The 20,305-nt window shown below is 38.8% G+C and overlaps 1 pseudogene; it reads left to right on the forward strand.

Annotated features, from left to right (window-relative positions):
- Positions 1-18,994: 18,994 nt before the first annotated feature.
- LOC129557408 (E3 ubiquitin-protein ligase makorin-1 pseudogene) lies at positions 18,995-19,954 on the forward strand (annotated as a pseudogene).
- Positions 19,955-20,305: the final 351 nt, after the last annotated feature.

Here is a 20,305-nt window from a genome sequence, read left to right on the forward strand (position 1 = left end):
TTCCCATTGTTTCCCCATGTATTTGCCATGAAGTGATGGAACCAGATGCCATGATCTTAGTTTTCTGAATGTGGTTTTTAGGCCAACTTTTCACTCTCCTTTTTCATTTTCATCACGAGGCTCTTTAGGTCTTCACTTTCTGCCATAAGGGTGGAGTCATCTTCATATCTAAGATTATTGATATTTCTCCTGGCAATCTTGATTCCAGCTTGTGCTTCATCTAGCCCAACAGTTTGCATGATGTACCCTGCATATAAGTTAAATAAGCAGGGTAACAATATACAGCCTTGACATACTCCTTTACCAATTTGGAACCAATCTGTTGTTCAATGTCCAGTTCTAACTTGCTTCTTGACCTGCACACAGATTTCTCAGGAGGCAAGTCAGGTGGTCTGGTATTCCCATCACTTTCAGAATTTTCCAGTTTGTTGTGATATACACAGTCAAAGGCTTTGGCATAGTCAGTAAAGCAAAAGTAGATGTTTTTCTGGAACTCTCTTGCTTTTACGATGATCCAGCAGATGTTGGCAATTTGGTCTCTTGTTCCTCTGCCTTTTCCAAATCCTTCTTGAACATCTGGATGTTCATAGTTCACATACTTTTGAAGTCTGGCTTGGAGAATTCTGAGCATTACTTTGCTAAGTGCGTAAGATGAGTGTAATTGTGCAGTAGTCTGAATATTCTTTGGCATTGACTTTCTTAGGGATTGGAATGAAAGCTGATTTCTTCCAGTCCTGTGGCCACTGCTGAGTTTTCCTAATTTGCTGGCATATTGAGTGCAGCACTTTCACAGCATCATCTTTTAGGATTTGAAATAGCTCAATTGGAATTCCATCTGCTCCACTAGCTTTGTTCGTAGTAATGCTTCCTAAAGCCCACTCGACTTCACATTCCAGGATGTCTGGCTCTAGGTGAGTGATCACACCATCATGGTTATCTGGATCATTAAGATCTTTTTTATACAGTTTTTCTGTGTATTCTTGCCACCTCATCTTAATATCTTCGGCTTCTGTTAAGTCCATACCATTTCTGTCCTTTACTGTGTTCATATTTGCATGAAATATTACCTTGGTATCTCTAATTTTCTTGAAGAGATCTGTAGTCTTTCCCATTATACTCTGAGTTTGTGTTATTGCTATCATTGCCTTAAACCTAATATTTCATGGGCTGTTAGACAATAATATGCTTAACCTGTCTATTTTTATAAATATCAAGTTATTAAGGCAAAAAGGTGGATGTGCAAAAATAGGCATTAAAAAGACAAAATGCAAATTTTGTGCATCTATGTGCTTAAGTCTACATATGTATGTGTTAACTGAGCTACTATTTAAAATATTTTTACATAATTACTACAGATCCCAATTATTTTCTACTACAAAGCCAGATTTTTTATGAATGTGAAAAAGGACATTTTGTTTTTCCTAGATTGTACTTACTGGTAATCAACATATTGACTGCTTTTTGGCAGATTTTTTTTTTCTTTTAGGTGTCTCAAATGGCACACTCAATCAAATTGACTATACAATGATCCAGAATAGTCATTAAGAAACAACCTTGAGGTGAAATGCTTTGACCTTTATGAAACTTTAAAGATTGGTTTCCCTAAGGATCAATTTCTGACCCTACACTTTACCTTGCAAGTTGACACCTGAGGCATTCTATCAATGTAAAATTTCATTGAGGTCTTTCACATTCCTAAGAGTTGTAATGCAACATCATTTATCATTTTCTTTCAGTGGAAAAATACCTCACTCCCACCTCCCTCAAAATCTATGGCAATTAATTCCACTATAACCAGTTTTTTTCTTTTTTTAATTTGGACAAAAGATATACATGTACATTTTTTTAAAATAAAGAGCTACGTAGCAGCTCTCTGTCAGTTAATACAGCCCTTATTTGCACCTCATTTGTCAGGCAAAAATAAAGGGTGAATTGAAGAATACGGTTAGAACAGAAACAAAACACCCATGTTTTGGGGACAAGCTGGTTACTCAGTCATCTTTGGGAGTGTAATAAGTACATGATGTTGTTATATAAAGCCATCATTCCTCATGCTATGGTGAGAGAGTTTGGGTTGCAAAGAAATTGATTATGAATAGCCTCAACCAGAATTGGTTGGGAAAGACTCTGGTGGATTACAGAATGCAGAGTCGATTTAGAAATTTGACTTACATCAGGATCCAAACAGAGCAAGTAAAAAATCAGTCTATGCCAAAGAGTAATCTCACTGTGCTCCCACTGCTAGTGCCATCCCTTGCACTGGTCAGGATAGTTTAATTTTCAAAAATCAATCAGAATAATTCATGGCATTCACAGAGTAAAGGAGAAAAACCTATATGCTCACTTCAACAGATACATAAAATGGATGTGACAAATTCATTGTACCTGATTTTAAAGAAAATATTCTCAGCAAATATAAGAGGATCTCTACAGTCTGATAAATGTTGCAACAAAACTCAACAACTAAGGCACACTTAATGGTGAAATATTAGGCACTTTCCCAAAGATCAAAATTAACTCAAGGATATCAGTTACTTAATTATATTTAACATTGTTCTAGAAGATAGTTAAGCGAAAGACAAATTAAAATGAAAAGTGAAAAGGTACCTATTTGCAGATGACACTACATAAAAGGAAATTATTTTCAAACTATAAAATTGTGCTAGAAATAATTAGGTCAACACCCAAACAATTGTTTTTCCATGTATTACCTGAGACTAGTACAAATTAAATAGAAGCAAAATCACTTATAAAATTATCAAACACCTGGGAATAAACCTAATGAAAATTACTATAAAATCTTGATAAGAGAAATTAAACAAGACTTAAAAATCAAAAATGTTTATGTGTTTGAAGATTAAAAAAAAAATTTAAGTCTTTGTTGAATTTGTTACAATATTACTTCTGCTTTATGTTTTGGTTTTTGGGCCACGAGGTATGTAGGAGCTTAACTCCCTGACCAGAGATCAAACCTAAACCTCCTGAATTGGACGGTAAAGTGTTAATCAGTGGACCACCAGGGAAGTCTCTGAAAGTTATCAAGATATCCATTTTCCCCAAATTGATCTATGCTAGATTCAGTATAGTTCTAGTCAAAATCACAGGAGATTATATTATAGAAATTGACCAGTTGATATTAAACTTCATACAGGAATACAGAAATGGAAAGTTGCCAAAGTAGCCTTGATAAAGAAAAGCAATGCCAGAGAATTTAAACTACCTGATTTCAAAACATACTACAGAGTTACAGCAATCCAGACAGTGTGATATGAGTCTAGAAACAGAACACTCAATAGATGAGTGGTCAAATGCAGACTCGCACATACATGTTTACCTGGTTTTCAACTAAGGCGGCATGTTAATTCAGTGAGGAAAGGAAAGTATTTTGCTATTACAAAAAATATATATATTTAAATGAGGAAAAAGAACCTTAGCTACTCCCTCCATATAAATGTTAAGGATACACTGTAGATATAAACATTAAATCTTGGACCATATTATTCCTAAAAGATGACATAGGGCAATGAATTTAGAAATCCTCACAGAGTTAAGAATTTGAGTGTTAGTAGAGATTTGAAAGATATGCAGTCATGGAATATATAGAAAACGATGCAATATTCACCGTTATATTAACAAACATTGTTATTTACCTAGTTATGTGCTGGTTGTCTAGAGTAGAGCAGTGAAGAGTGCAGACAGGATCTCTGCTCTCACTGAACTGGAAGAAAGGAAAAAAAGAATGGAGAGAGGGAGAGGAAGGGGAAGAGGAAAACAGAAAGAAAAGAAATTTGAAAGTATTACAGATAAAGAAACATCAATTATAATAGTTCATTTCTTTTTCAAAGTTTTGTTGACTCTCCCTAGTAATAGTACAGGAGCTAGAATGAAAGTAACAAGTAGATAATGACAGGAGAGTGACATCACTGAAATTACATGTAAGACACCCCAGGCTCTGTCCTCCCAAGAGATCAACATTCAGACAGCTACCCACAGATGAAAAAAGCTGTGGGACCGTGCTGCAGTACATGCTGAAGTACACTCCAGAAATTTCAGCATCACAGTGGAACAAAAAACCTGAGACTAACTGCATGAGAAGCAAGACGATTCCATTTTATCTGAATTATTCCAGCCCTCAAGCTGGCATTGCTCAGTGCCACGAGGGAATTTCCCAGCTAGAAAGAGCTCCCCTTGCTGGGAAGGAAGGGCAGGATGAGCAACCAGCTTCTCACTCTTTGGAGGCCTCATAGGAAAATCCTGCTTCTGCTTCATCTCAGCCAAACAGGCAAAGCAGAAATGACTGGTAAAAAGGAGGCAATGTTGGCCACACAGCTGAAGTAGACAAATGGCTTTCACTAATAAATAAACCAAAGGTGAGAACAGTGTCTGTAGAACCTGTATATGTTCCAAGCTTTTGCCCCACAGGTGTTTGTGAGGCTGATGTCAGCCTCCAGAGTCTTCCCAGTTCCTTCCTCCACCATCCACTAGAGACACTGCACTGTTCTGGTAGTCAGCCGAGGCCTCTGCTGCTGCACACCAGATGCCAAACTTGACTCTCATGGCTGACCCACAATCAATCCTACAGGAAATCAACCCTGAATATTCATTAGAAGACTGATGCTGAAATTGAAGCTCCAGTACTTCGGCCACCTGATGCAAAGAGCTGATTCATGGAAAAGACCCTGATTCTGGGAAAGGTTGAGGGCAGGGGGGAAGGGAGCAACAGAGGAGATGTTTGGATTGCATCACCACTCAGTGGACTTGAGTTCAAGCAAAGTCCAGGAGATAGTGAAGGACAGGGAAGCCTGGTGTGCTGCAGTCCATGGGGTCGAGGAGTCGGACACAACTGAGTGACTGAACTGAATGACTGATCCCCCGGTGCTGCGTACATGCTTGAGTCTAGCCTCCCCAGGTGTGCAGTTGAATGCCACAAGCCTGACATATTTCCCTGGCCTTGGACATGCCTCTTGTGTAGCCATGAGAGAGCTCACTGCCAGCCAGAGATCCCACAGCTCCTTGTGAGCCCAGATCAAGTCCTACCCTCTGTCACTGGCCTGTACCACTGCACTCACCTGTGGTTAGTCCCTCCAGCTGTACTTCTACATCATTCCACCCTCACCCTCCAGCAAAATCCTCATCACTGGACTCCACTGCCATGCATTTGTGATGACCCACTAGCCATGATAGTGCCACCAATAGCTGTGACTCCCCACAGCATAGCTGCCAGTGTGCCTAGAGTTAACTCTAGTCTTTTGCTGCTTGCCTGACCCCTATCATTATGTATGTGAACATCTGTAAGCAGCCCTGACACTAAACAGGAACACACAGCTGGCTTCAACAGCAGGGTGTGAGCATACCACTGGCTCTCATCACCATTGTTCCCTGTCCTGGACCCTAACCACTGAACCTGCAGGTGCTGCTGAGAAGACCAACACCCCTTGTCGCCAATGTGCATGCCCACAGTGCTCTCGAAGGACCACACATGTGTCACTGCTGTAGACCTCAGTACCTAGAGCCATAGAGACATAATGCTTCCCAGGAACTGATGCCACCAAAGACCCATGCACTTGCACCCTACACCACTAGACCTTGTGACAAAACTCCAGGTCAATATCCCTTATGAATATGGATGCAAAAATTCTCAAGAAAGTATTTGCAAACTGAGTTCAGCATCATATTAAAATAATCATATGCTAGAGTTCCAGAAGAGCATCTATTTCTGCTTCATTGTCTATGCCAAAGCGTTTGACTGTGTGGATCATAATAAACTGTGGAAAATTCTGAAAGAGATGGGAATACCAGACCACCTGACCTGCCTCTTGAGAAACCTGTATGCAGGTCAGGAAGCAACAGTCAGAACTGTACATGGAACAACAGACTGGTTCCAAATAGGAAAAGGAGTGCGTCAAGGCTGTATATTGTCACCCTGCTTATTTAACTTATATGCAGAGTACATCATGAGGAACACTGGGCTGGAAGAAGCACAAGCTGGAATCAAGATTGCCGGGAGAAATATCAATAATCTCAGATATGCTGATGACACTACCCTTATGGCAGAAAGTGAAGAGGAACTCAAAAGCCTCTTGATGAAAGTGAAAGAGGAGACTGAAAAGGTTGGCTTGAAGCTCAACATTCAGAAAACAAAGATCATGGCATCTGGTTCCATCACTTCATGGGAAATAGATGGAAAAACAGTGGAAACAGTGTCAGACTTTATGTTTTTGGGCTCCAAAATCACTGCAGAATCTGATTGCAGCCATGAAATTAAAAGACGCTTACTCCTTGGAAGGAAAGTTATGACCAACCTTGATAATATACTAAAGAGCAGAGACATTACTTTGCCAACAAAGGTCCGTCTAGTCAAGGCTATGGTTTTTCCTGTGGTCATGTATGGATGTGAGAGCTGGACTGTGAAGAAAGCTGATCACCGAAGAATTGATGCTTTTGAACTGTGGTTCTGGAGAAGACTCTTGAGAGTCCCTTGTACTGCAAGGAGATCCAACCAGTCCATTCTAAGGGAGATCAATCCTGGGTGTTCGTTGGAAGGACTGATGCTAAAGCTGAAACTGCAATACTTTGGCCACCTCATGCGACGAGTTGACTCACTGGAAAAGACTCTGATGCTGGGAAAGGTTGGGGGCGGGAGGAGAAGGGGACGACCGAGAATGAGATGGCTGGATGGCATCACCGACTCTGTGGACATGAGTTTGAGTGAACTCTGGGAGTTGGTGATGGACAGGGAGGCCTGGCGTGCTGTGATTCATGGGGTCGCAGAGAGTCGGACACGACTGAGCGACTGAACTGAACTGAACTGATGATCAAACTAGATTGATTCCTGAGATGTAAGAATCATTCAACATATGCAAATCAATAAATGTAATATGCCATATTAATAGATTGAAAGACAAAAATCACATAATAAATCAAGAGCAGAAAAAGAATGTGACAAAATTTAACACCCTTTCATAATAAATTCTCAATCAATTAGGTGTAGAAGAAACGAACATCAACATAATACAAGCTGTATATGAAATGTACACAGCTTACAACATACTCAATGGTAAAAGATTAAAAGCATTTCTTCTAAGATTAGAAACACAAAATATATGCCTGTTCCCACCATAGGAATCTATTCAACATAATACCGGAAGTCATAGTCATAGCAAGCACACAAGCCAGAAGCAAAGAACAGGCACCCCCATTAGAAGGAAGAAGCAATATTGTCTTTTTTCAGATTATATCATCTTACTATATAGAAAATCTTAAAAATTACACCAAAAATATTGTTAGAACTGATCAACAAATTTAGTAAAGTTATAGGATATAAAATCAACAGATCAGTTGTGTTCTATACACTAACAATGAAATATCTGAAAAAACTAAAGAAAATCTAATTTACAATGGCATCAAAAGAATTGAATAGGAATAAATCTAGTCAAGGAGATGAAAGATCTATATGCTGAAAAAGTACAAACTTCGACGAAAGAAACAAGAAGTCACAAACAAATATAAAGATTTTTGTATTCATGGATCAGGAGAATTAATATTATTAAAATATCTATACAACCCAAGTGATTTACAGATTCAATACAATACCTATCAAAATTCAAGTGGCATTTTTTTTAAAGAAAAAGAAAAAAAAATCCTAACATATGTATGGAACTGCAAAGACCACGAACAGTGAAAGCAATCTTGAGAGAAGAACAAACCTGGACGTATCACACTTCCAAGTTTCAGACTACAATAGTTATACTAATCAAATCAATATGGTATTGGCATAAAAAGGAGACATAGACAAATGGAAGATAATCAAAATAAACTTCTATATGGGGTCAATTAATATTTGACTAGGGAAGCAAAATACTCAATGGGGAAAGGATAGTCTCTTCAGTAAATGGTGTTCATAAAACTAGATAACCAAATTCAGAAAGATGAAATTGGATCTGTATCTTAACCACTCATAAAAGTTAAGTCAAAGTGGATTGAAAACTTAAACACTAGAAATGAAACCATAAAATTCCTAGAAGAAAACAAAGAATGAAACTTCAACATTGCTCTTAGCAACAGTATTTTTGGAAATGACACCAAAAAAAATACAGGTAACAAAAGCAAAAATCAAGCAGGACTATATCAAACTAAAACACTTCTAGTAAGTAAAAAAACAAACAAAAAAGTCAACCTACAAGATGGAAGAAAATATTTGCAAAACATATATTCAATAAGGGATTGAAATCCAAAATATGTTTTTATTCATACAACTCAATAACAATAAAATCTGATTAAAAATGGGCAGAGGAACTGAAGATATATTTTTCAAAAATATACACAAATGGCCAACAGGTACATGAAAAAATGCTCAACATCACTAATCAACAGGAAAACACAAATCAAAACCACAATATAACCCTACACCTGTTAGAACAGCAAAGATTAAAAAAGACTAGAGACAACAAGTATTGGTAAGGATGAGAAAAAAAGGAACCTTTGGACACTGTTAGAAAGTAAAAGTGAGGTTGCTCAGTCATGTCTGACTCTTTGCAACCCCATGGACTGTAGTTTACCAGGCTCCTCCATCCATGGGATTTTCCAGGCAAGAGTACTGGAGTATGTTGCCATGTCCTTATCCAGAGGATCTTCCTGACCTAGGAATCGAACCCTGGTCTCTGCATTGTAGGCACATGCTTTACCATCTGAGCCACCAGGAAAGTCCCACTGGACACTGTTGGTGGGAATGTAAATCAGTGGAACTACTGTGGACAACAGTATGGAAATTCCTTTATACTTAAAACAGAATTACCATATGATCTAGAAATTCCAGTTCCTGGTATATATCTAAAGGAAATGAAAATGGGATCTCAAAAAGATACCTGCAGTCCTATGTTCATTGCAGCTTTAATCACAATAGTCAAGATGGAAACAAACTATGAGACTACAAATGGGTATTCAAATTCAAATTTGCTTCTTGCTTATGGCTGAATAATATTCCAGCATTTGTGCCTGTGTGTGTGAGTATGTGTGTGATACATATGCCATGTCTCGATCCATATACCCATTTGTAGCATAAAGCGCTAAATAATTTTAAGTCAGATAGCAAAAGTCAAATATTATATATCCTTTATATGTGGAATCTAATAAATCTGAACTCATAAAAACAGTACGATGGTGGCTACCAGGGGGCGGAATGGTGGTAGAAATGGGGAGATGTTGGTCAAAGGGTACACACTTCCATTTATAAAATGGAAACGTTCCAATCTAATGTATAGCATGGTGATTATAGTTAATAGTACAGTATTATGTACTTAAATTTTCTAAGAGATTATATCTAAAATGTCCTCACCAATAAAAAGAAATGGTAAATATGTTTCATGATGGAGGTGTTAGCTAACACTATAGTGCTAATCATTTTGCAATATATAATTGTGTTTAATCAACTCTCTGTATACCTTAAATTTGCATACTGTGATATGGCAATTTATCTCGATAATGCAAAAATCAAAAAAAAAAAATAAAGGCAGATTAACTTGGAAAATTTCATCGACTCTAATCATTTGAGAATGAAGGTTCTATATCACCATAATGTTATTTTTAAAAACCAGAACTACTACTGAGAATGCTCATGATTCCATAAGATTTACTCTTTAACATGTGGGACCCTAGTTCCCTGACCTCAGAAGGAACTTGCTTCCTCCGCTAATGCAAGGCAGATTCTTAACCATTGGACCACCAGGGATATCCAGATTTTTTAAGCATTCATTTATTTATTTATTTTGGCAGTGTTGGGTCTTAGTTGTGGCACACGAGTGGTTTAGTGTGCCAGATATTTGGATGCACAGAGGATCACAGACACTACTCTTACTGAAGGGTCAGTTATAACCAAAAGTCATACAAAAGGAAGTATCTGAAATGTATATGATAGTTTTTGAAATGACTGTCAATATGTTTGCTTCCCTGAAGGCTCAGATGGTAAAGAATCTGCCTGCAATGCAGGAGACCCAGGTTCTATCCCTGGGTTCGGAAGATCCCCTGGAGAAGGGAATGGCTACCCACTCCAGTATTCTTGTCTGGAGAATTCCATGGACAGAGGAACCTAGTGGGCTACATTCCATGGGGTCACAAAGAGTCAGACACACCTGAGAGACTAACACTCAATATGTTTCACAGAACATAATATTTTAATTATGAACACAAAGATAATATTCTTAAGTATGAATTTAAAAATGTCTTAGGAAAAAAAGATTTACTCTTTGAATGGCTCTCTGGATCTCACATTACTCAAAGCCTACTTAAAAGAATTCTTGAAGGCAAATGTGAAACTGATTGAAAAAATAATTAGGTATGATGATGTTCCCTAAAATACCTAAACTTACTTCTATGTGACAATGTATGTCTTGTATTGTTCCTAGATACTATTGTTCATGTACCAGTATGTCAAATATTTTAAAATCTCAAGTGAAAATTTCAATTTTATTAATTGATATACATGTAGTTTTTTAATATTCATATTACAGATACTCGTGAACTATTGAAATCTTGAACTTATTATGGCAATAAAAAGCACAAAAAAAATGAACTCCACATATGACTCTGAAAAAAACTAGATTATAATTTCACACCTTGTATTTTTTTAAAAAATCACATTTTCCTGTTTTGCTCTGAGTTATCAGTGCTCCCTGAAGTTATCTTTCTTCCCCAAAGTAGCTGATTCTGTATATAATATTATATTCAGTGTCACCTTTATTAAATAGGACAAAGCATTCCTGCCACCTCTTTCATCTCTGACATTTCCCACTGAATCAGTTGTCACTAAATAAAGATACATCTTCTTCACCACCAAATAAAATTAGTCTGAGTTTATATCTATCTATATCTTCCCATTCTAAACAACCCAGCAAGTTGAATCCCATGTGACTTGAGAAGGAAGTTAATCATCTGAAGTTAATCATCTATGTTTCAAGTGAAAATACAATATGTAAAAATGATAGTTTATACTGCAGCTGCTACTGCGTAGTTGCTAAGCGTGTCCAACTCTATGTGACCCCATAGACTGTAGCCCACCAGGCTCTCTGTCCATGGGATTTCCCAGGCAAGAATGCTTGCATAGGTTGCATTTCCTCCTCCAGGGGGTCTTTCTGATCCAGGGATCAAACCTTTGCCTTCTGCATTTCAGACAAATTTATTACTGCTGAGCTACCTAGGAAGCCCTCATTGTTTATACTATAGTATATTTATTGTTTGTGGTATTTTTCCCTAACACAGGCATTGTGCTCAGAATCATGACTATGAATAATGGGCAATAAGAAACTTCTGCATCCAAAGTGTTCCCAGCTGTTAGGGAAAGACATTTCTCCATAAGGCTTGCATAAAGGTGCGTTGTGGAGACTGGAATGTCTTATGTATGCACACACTTCTTTGGAACAGGTGAGGCTGTTTTTCATCCCTATAGACAAACAAGGGGTGCTTTGAAGGAATCAATAAAAAAATATCTCTTGAAGGACAAATGGATAAAGAAATATATATATATATATATATATATACACATCCACACATATGTACATATATGCACACACACATATATATAATACATATAAACATATTATTATTTATCTCTAAAAAAGAAGAAAACCTACCATCTGTAATAATGTAACTGGAAGACGTTATGCTAAGCAAAGTAAACAAGACACAGTAATGGAAACAGTGCATAGTCTCACTTATTTGTGAAATCTGAAATTGCCCACCTCATGGAGTCAGAGTTTAAATGGTAGATGCCAGGACTTAGGGAGAGGGGGACATGGGGTGATGTTGGTGAAGGGATACAAATTTTCAGTTATGCAAGAAAAATAGGTACTAGATGTACTGTACTGTGTGTCTGAAATCTATGAATGTATATCTGACATCTTCTCAACACTTACACACACACACAAAATGTAAAGGTGATATACACGCTAATTAGCTTGATTGTGGCAATCCTGTAACAATGTATACATATATCATCACATCAAGTTGTAATTAAATATATACCATTTTGTATGTCAACAATATCTCAATAAAGATTTTTAAGGTACATATCTGAACCACCCTCTCTTCCCACCAGGTTGGCAACTAATGAATATCCTTCCTGTACATTTTCCAAACCTCTTGGCCAATGTAGCACCTAATTTTGCTGGCACATGGAGGACAGTGTCCTGGAATAGGGTCAGTCACCCTGCACTTCTACTATTTGTCCTGGTTTACAAGAAAGTGACTGGGCAAGTGTCCCCCAAGATGCTACAGGACCTTAGAAGCTCTGTCAGAATGGAACCTCTCTGACAGGAGCTAAACTAAAGGAGGAAGGTAACATAAGCAAACTAGGGATCCAATGTCTGGAAAATGCATAAAGAAAGAGACAGGACTTAATAAGAGTACTCAGAACAGCACATTAACTTACTCCATGAAAGAGCAATATTTGGCTACTTTTACAAACAGGGAGTGGGAATGAGCAGAGAATTTGTGACAGTTAATTTGCAGGAGAAGCAATGCTTCCTAATCAGAGGCAGAGACTTCTGTTTCCCATATCAATCTAGGCTGCTCCATCACCAGAGAAGTTTCCTTCTGAAGAGCTAGAATTAAGTCAAGCAGTTCTGGGAAGATGGGATGGAAAGAGCTTTAAAACAAAATAAAATATTGAAGTTTCCAAATGAACAGAACTGATCCTCAGTTACAGCTAAACTGATATTCTCTGAATAATCAAAAATTAATTAAAAATGATGAAACTGAATGAATGAAAGATCTAACATCTGTTTATTTGGTGAGAAACAGGAGTCCAAAAATAGCCTGACCACGTACAGTCATTATTTTTTAATAATATTAACAAGTTGAAATACACTAAAGATTGTATTTCCTACCTGTTAACACATTTTTGATAAGACAATGTGGTACATTTGAAAGAGTAAAAGATTTGAAATTCAAATCCTAGTTCTGTCACTAACTCTGTTTTGCTGAGTAGCTCAAACTTAATCTCCCCAAATCTGTTTACAAGAAAGGATGTGAAAAGTCTTATTTCCTTAAATCACAGGATTATTTTGGAGATTGAATTAAGATAATGAACTGAAATACATCATATACTGCTATACAATTCAATAGAAGAGCAAAGGAGGAGAGATTTGGAAGTTGTGTAATATGTACCCGATCCCATGGCATAAATGATTTCCTTATTGTTTTCATGTCTTTTACCTCACCTTTTCATAACATTTGAAAAACTTCAGAAACATCAAAAGCTTAATGTGCACTTTGATATGTCTTATTTTACAGTGGACACAATTATGTGATAATCAGAAAGAAAAAGCACGAAAGACTGAATTATAAAGACTATGATTATCCTGTTTGCTGTTCACATTCATTTTACCCATATTTAGTCAATACCTATTTTGTGTCAGTCCCTAATCTAGATGTTCTTGTCTTAGAATTTAATTGCTGAAGGAAAGGATGTAATCAGAGTTTCAGAGAAAGAAGAAAACATATATATATATATGCACAGAAAACTAAGATCATAGCATTTGGTCTCATCACTTCATGGCAAATAGATGGAGAAACAGTGCAAAATAGTGGAAGCTAGTGACAGACTTTATTTTCTGGGCTCCAAAATCACTGCAGATGGTGAGTGCAGCCATGAAATTAAAAGATGCTTGCTCCTTGGAAGAAAAGTTATGACCAACCTAGACAGCATATTAAAAAGCAGAGACATTACTTTTCCAAGAAAGATCTGTCTAGTCAAAGCTATGGTTTTTCCAGTAGTCATGTATAGATGTGAGAGTTGGACTATAAAGAAAGCTGAGTGCCAAAGAATTGATGCTTTTGAACTGTGGTGTTGGAGAAGACTCTTGAGAGTCCCTTGGACTGCAAGGAGATCCAAACAGTCCATCCTAAGGAAATCAGTTCTGAATATTCATTGAAAGGACTGATGCTGAAACTCCAATACTTTGGCCACCTTTACAAATACTTTGCAAAGAGCTGACTCATTTGAAAAGATCCTGATGCTGGGAAAGATTGAAGGCAGGAGGACAAGGGGATAACAGAGGATGAGATGGTTGGATGGCATCACCAACTCAATACACATGAGTTTGAATAAACTCCGGGAGTTGGCGATGGATAGGGAGGCCTGGTATGCTGCAGTCCATGGGGTCACAAAGAGTCGGACACGACTGAATGATGAAACTGAACTGACATTAAGGGCTTCCCTGATGGCTCAGACAGTAAAGAATCTGCCTGCAGAGCCAGTGACCTAGTTTTGATCACTGGGTTGGGAAGATTCCCTAGAGAAGGGAATGGCAACCCACTCAGGTATTCTTGCCTGGAGAATTCCATGGAAGAGGAGCCTGGTGGGCTACAGTCCATAGGGTTGCAAAGAGTCAGACAGGACGACTGACTAACATATAACCCATATGTATATATAATGTCTGTATATATAAACATGTGTGTTCTTATCTGAAAGTTTTGGAAATTGAGTTTTATAAAGAAAAAAAAAAAAAAAAAACAGAAGACTGAGAATAATACGTGGGTATCCAAGAGGCAAGCAGGGGCCAGACTATTAAGGTCTAGAGCATGTTGTTATTTACTTGCTACATCCTGTCTGACTCTTTTGCTGACCCATGGACTGTAGCCCAACAACCTTCTCTGTTTATGGGATTTTCAAGGGTGAATACTGGAGTGGGTTGCCATTTCCTTCTCTGGGGAGATTCCTAAGCCAGGGACTGAACCTTCATCCCCTGCATTAACAGGCAGATTCTTCATCACTGAGCCACCAGTGAAGCTCTCTGTCCTCTTGATACGTTTATCATCAGTTCCCTACATTCAGTCCCTTTCAGCTTCAGCTGTCTAGAGTAGTCTCTGTAATTCTGGATGGCCAATGACAGATATGCTCTGCAGCAAAGATTCTATACATATTTACTAAAATGGCATTAGAAAGACTGGTATTATTACTTATATAGGTAGAAGAAACAAATATACAGCTTTAGGATGAAAACAGGGCATCAAAATTAGTCAATGCAATTTAAAATATGAAATGATGAAATTATACAATTATCTTATTAAATATAGAAAAATCACCTGATAAATTTGAACAATCCTTCATGATTAAAATGCAAATTGTTGTCTGAGGAGGCATTACAAATAGCTGAGTAAAGAGGAAAAGTAAAAGGCAAAGGAGAAAAGGAAAGATAAAGCCATCTGAATGCAGTTTCCAAAGAATAACAAGGTGAGATAAAGCCTTTTTAAGTGAACAATGCAAAGAAATAGAGGAAAACAATAGAATGGGAAAGACTAGAGATCGCTTCAAGAAAATTAGAGATACCAAGGGAACATTTCATGCAAAGATGGGCACAACAAAGGACAAAAATGGTATTGGCCTAACAGAAGCAGGAGACATTAAGAGGAGGTGGCAAGAATACACAGAAGAATTATTTAAAAAAAAAAAAATCTTAATGGCTCAGATAACCTTGATGGTGTGATCACTCACCTAGAGCCAGACATCCTGGAATGTGAAGTCAAGTGGGCCTTAGGAAACATCACTAGAAACAAAGCTAGTGGAGGTGATAGAATTCCAGTTGAGCTATTTCAAATCCTGAAAGATGATGCTGTGAAAGTGCTGCACTCAACATGCCAGCAAATATGGAAAACTCAGCAGGGGCCAAAGGACTGGGAAAGGTCAGTTTTCATTCCAATCCCAAAGAAAAGCAATGCCAAAGAATGTTCAAACTACCGCACAATTGCACTCATCTTACAGGCTAGCAAAGTAATGCTCAAAATTCTCCAAGCGAGGCTTCAGTAGTATGTGAACCAAGGATTTCCAGATGTTCAAGTTGGATATAGAAAAGGCAGAGGAACCACAGATCAAATTGCCAACATCTGTTAGATCATCAAAAAAGCAAAAGAATTCAAAAAAAAAATCTACTTCTGTTTCATTGACTATGCTAAAACCTTGACTGTGTGGATCACAACAACCTGTGGAAAATTCTTCAAGAGATGGAAATGCCAGACCACCTGACCTGCCTCCTGAGAAATCTGTATACATGTCAAGAAGTAACAGAACCAGACATGGAACAATGAACTGTACCAAATTGGGAAAGGAGTACATCAAGGCTATATATTGTCACCATACTTATTTAACTTATTTGCCCAGTACATCATGCGTAATGTAGGGCTGAATGAAGCACAAGCTGGAATCAAGATTGCCGAGAGAAATATTACCAACCTCAGATAAGAAGATGACACCGTTTATGGCAGAAAGTGAAGAGGAACTAAAGAGCCTCTTGATAAAACTGAAAGAGGAGAGTGAAAAAGTTGGCTTGAAACTTAACATTCAAAAAACTAAGATCATGGCATCCAATCCCATAATTTCATGGCAAATAGATGCGGAAACAATGGAAACACTGACTAACTTTATTTTCTTGGGCTCCAAAATCACTGCCGATGGTGTCTGCAACCATGAAATTAAAAGACACTTGCTCACTGGAAGAAAAGCTGTGACCAACCTGCTGCTACTGCTGCTAAGTCGCTTCAGTCGAGTCCGACTCTGTGCAACCCAATAGACGTCAGGCCATCAGGCTCCCCTGTCCCTGGGATTCTCTAGGCATATGACCAACCTAGACAGTGTATTAAAAAGCAGAGACGTTACTTTATCAACAAAGGTCCATCTAGTCAAAGCTATGGTTTTTCCAGTAGTCCTGTATGGATATGAGAGTTGGACCCTAAAGAAAGCTGAGTGCCAAAGAAATGATGCTTTTGAACAGTGGTGTTAGAGAAGACTCTTGAGAGTCCCTTAGACTGCAAGGAGATCCAACCAGTCCATCCTAAAGGAAATCAGTACTGAATATTCATTGGAAGGACTGATGCTGAAGTTCCAATACTCTGGCCACCGGATGCAAAGAACTGACTCATTAAAAAAGACCCTGTTGCTGGGAAAGATTGAAGGTAGGAGGAGAAGAGGATGACAGAGGATGAGATGTTTGGATGGCATCACCAACTCAATGGACATGAGTTTGAGCAAGGTCCAGGTGTTGGTGATGGACAGAGAAGCCTGGCGTGCTGTAGTCCATGGGGTTGTAGAGTTGAACACGACTGAGCAACTGAACTGAAGGAAACTGTATCAGCTACTTCAATTCTAACAAATATATTTACAGAATATTAATGATAGCAACCTACTTAATGAAGAAATATTGAAAATTCTTCCTTGAGGTTGGTAATAAGATAAGAATGACCCACTGTCATTTTTTTCTATTAATTATTGTACCAGAAAACACAGCTAGTACATTCCAGTATGTGTATGTATTTTTTCTTTAGCTGTAATTCAGCCATTTATCTTCAGTAAAAGGAAAATAATACCTCTATTTAACTTAAAATACATGTAATCATATACAAATATATCAACTAAGCTACACACATTCCAAAAGTAAAAAAAAAAATCACACCAATATATAGCTAAATAGTTTACATTAAACCAGAACAAAAGGTGTAAAAATAACAAAATTTTCTTTTCCATAGCTCTATCCACATTTACAATGGGCTAATACCTTATGGTCACTTTGCTAGATACCTAGATCTGGATATTTATCATTAATTTGGTAAGGCATTGAAATCACATGCAAACCAGAACCAAGAAAATTCTACTAAAAAGCTAACAATTTCCCTCATCATTAGAAAGCTGAAAGTCATCTCCATGAATTCTTCTCTTTCCTGACAAACCAAATGATAAAAAAACAAATCAGAGAAGTCAGCTTGACTTCCATGAGGCTTCACAGATTAAGACCAAGTTAACACAGACTCTGGTCCTCATTCAAGATGATAATATCTAACCTTCCCATTGATGTCACCTGTGGAAATTTGACATAAGAGCAACTGGAAAAGAGCCTCCTGGAGTGCAGCCAAGTATTCTCCAGCCTGGAAGTGAAGCTTGTTATAAATGTCTGCAGACAATTTAAAGGACTCATTGTCAGAGGAGATCCTAGCAACTGATGATCAGTAGTTCAGATTCCAGGCACTAAGAGCAGACATCATAGAAAGACATGCTGCAAACCAGTAGAATAGCTTTAAGAATTACTGACGTTTAGAGGTAGAAAGGGTCCTAGGAATTGGCCCCTTTTTCTTTTTAATTGAATAGATGAGATCCATGATAGAGTACATCTCTTGCTCAAAATCAGAGAGAGATGAGATGACTGAGGCAAAAATCCGGTTTTCTCATGCCCAGTTCAAAGTTCTGCCCTTGACAACACAGAACAATAACCATCTTGCGCAAATCCACACATAAGTGCCTATATGCATCTCAGAAAGTATTTTGGCACCTGCTAGTGGCAACTGTGCCTTCATTCATGAGTTTTCTATCACATAAAATATTGAAGAGGGAACAGGTGCTGCAATCAGATGAAACATTTGAGCAACACATTGCGGTGCAATCATATCACAGAGAACCAGGAATACAGCAAAGTGGAGAACTCATGCCATCTTGAATGAGTAACTGGCTAATGCAGCAGGGCCACATGGAATGGCACCTTTCACTCGAATGCAATGAAGAACCATGTTTTAGCCTCCAAATGAAAGATGATGGAACATGTTCACATTATATCTATTACTTCAGCTTGAAGGAAAACATAAAGCACTCTGAATGATTGATAAATTGGTTGAAATTTAATTTTGGAATATCCAGAATCTAAAAAGCCTAATATTAACCCATTGCACACAATAATGTATTTTTTCTGCCCACCTTTTCTCTTTCATCATGATTATAAGTTAAAGTCAGCAAGAACATGTTATGGCGTTCATGGGCCCTAGGCCCTTTTTCCTTCCTAGGCAGGCCCCTTTCTCCATAAAATATTAAAATTGTATTTTTAAAAGTGCATTGGTGGCCGAGGCCGAGGGAAGCGAGCGGGCGCCTCAGTGTCCTTCCCCAGGCCGCCTTCTCCTCGTCCCGGCCGGACCGGAATTATGTAATCACGGAAGTTCCGGCGCCATTGCTGTGTGGGATAAACAGTAATGGCGGAGGCTGCAGCTCCTGGAACAACAGCCACACCATCAGGAGCAGGAGCGGCGGCAGCCTTCCCCACCCCTATCCCCGCAGCCACCTCGCTGTCCCCGGGGCTGGGGGGCAGGGGAGGCGGCAGCGACAGCGGTGGCGGCGGCGGCTGGACCAAGCAGGTCACCTGCAAGTATTTCATGCATGGTGTTTGTAAGGAAGGAGATAACTGTCGCTACTCACACGACCTCTCTGACAGTCCATATGGTGTAGTGTGCAAGTATTTTCAGCGAGGGTACTGTATTTATGGAGACCACTGCATATATGAACATAACAAGCCACTGAAACAGGAAGAAGCAACTGCTACAGATCTAACTGCAAAGTCATCCCTTGCTGCTTCCTCGAGTTTCTCATCAGTTGGACCGACTGCTGATATGAATGTGGGCGAAGCTGAGTCAAGAAATTCAAACTTTGCAACTGTAGGAGCCGGTTCAGAAGACTGGGTGAATGCCATCGAGTTTGTTCCGGGGCAGCCCTACTGTGGCCTGACTGCCCCTTCCTCCGCTGAAGCCCCCCTGCAGGGCTCAGTGACCAAGGAGGACGTGGAGAAGGAGCAAAGTGCAGCTCTGCCCCTGTGCTGCAGTGGGGGAGTGCCGCTATGGGGAGAACTGCACGTATCTGCACAGAGACGCGTGTGACATGTGCGGGCTGCAGGTCCTACATCCCGCGGATGCGGCCCAGAGGTCACAGCATATAAAATCCTGCATCGAGGCCCACGAGAAAGACATGGAGCTCTCGTTCGCGGTTCAGCGGAGCAAGGACATGGTGTGCGGCATCTGCATGGAGGTGGTCTATGAGAAAGCCAACCCCAGCAAGCGCCGCTTCGGGATCCTCTCCAACTGCAACCACACCTACTGTCTCAAGTGTATTCGCAAGTGGAGGAGTGCTAAGCAATTTGAGAGCAAGATCATAAAGTGATCTTCGTTTGTGCTTTATATTTTGGGGAAGAATTTAGTATCTTGTGCCAACTTTCAGCCAGATGGACCGCATTTAAATGCATGCATTTTATCTCGAAACTGGGGTATTCTTCTAAGTGGGAGTTCTTCTTTGTATTTCAGCTAGCTTCTAGATTAGTTGGTATATCTACTTTTATTTGAACGAGGAAAACCCTATGTATCAGTTGGTAGAATCTTCGTGCTTTTTTCTGAGGAGATTGTGTTTAATGGATTAGCCAGTTTAGGCTCAGAGAAGAAGCGTATCTAGCTCTGAATGTATGTTTCCTGGCATTTTACATTTTCCACTTTCCTATTCCATCCATTAAGCTAGCCA

Source organism: Moschus berezovskii, chromosome 7, assembly GCF_049115385.1.
Source record: "Moschus berezovskii isolate FMDL1 chromosome 7, NW_MosBer_1.0, whole genome shotgun sequence".
Lineage (NCBI taxonomy): Eukaryota > Metazoa > Chordata > Mammalia > Artiodactyla > Moschidae > Moschus > Moschus berezovskii.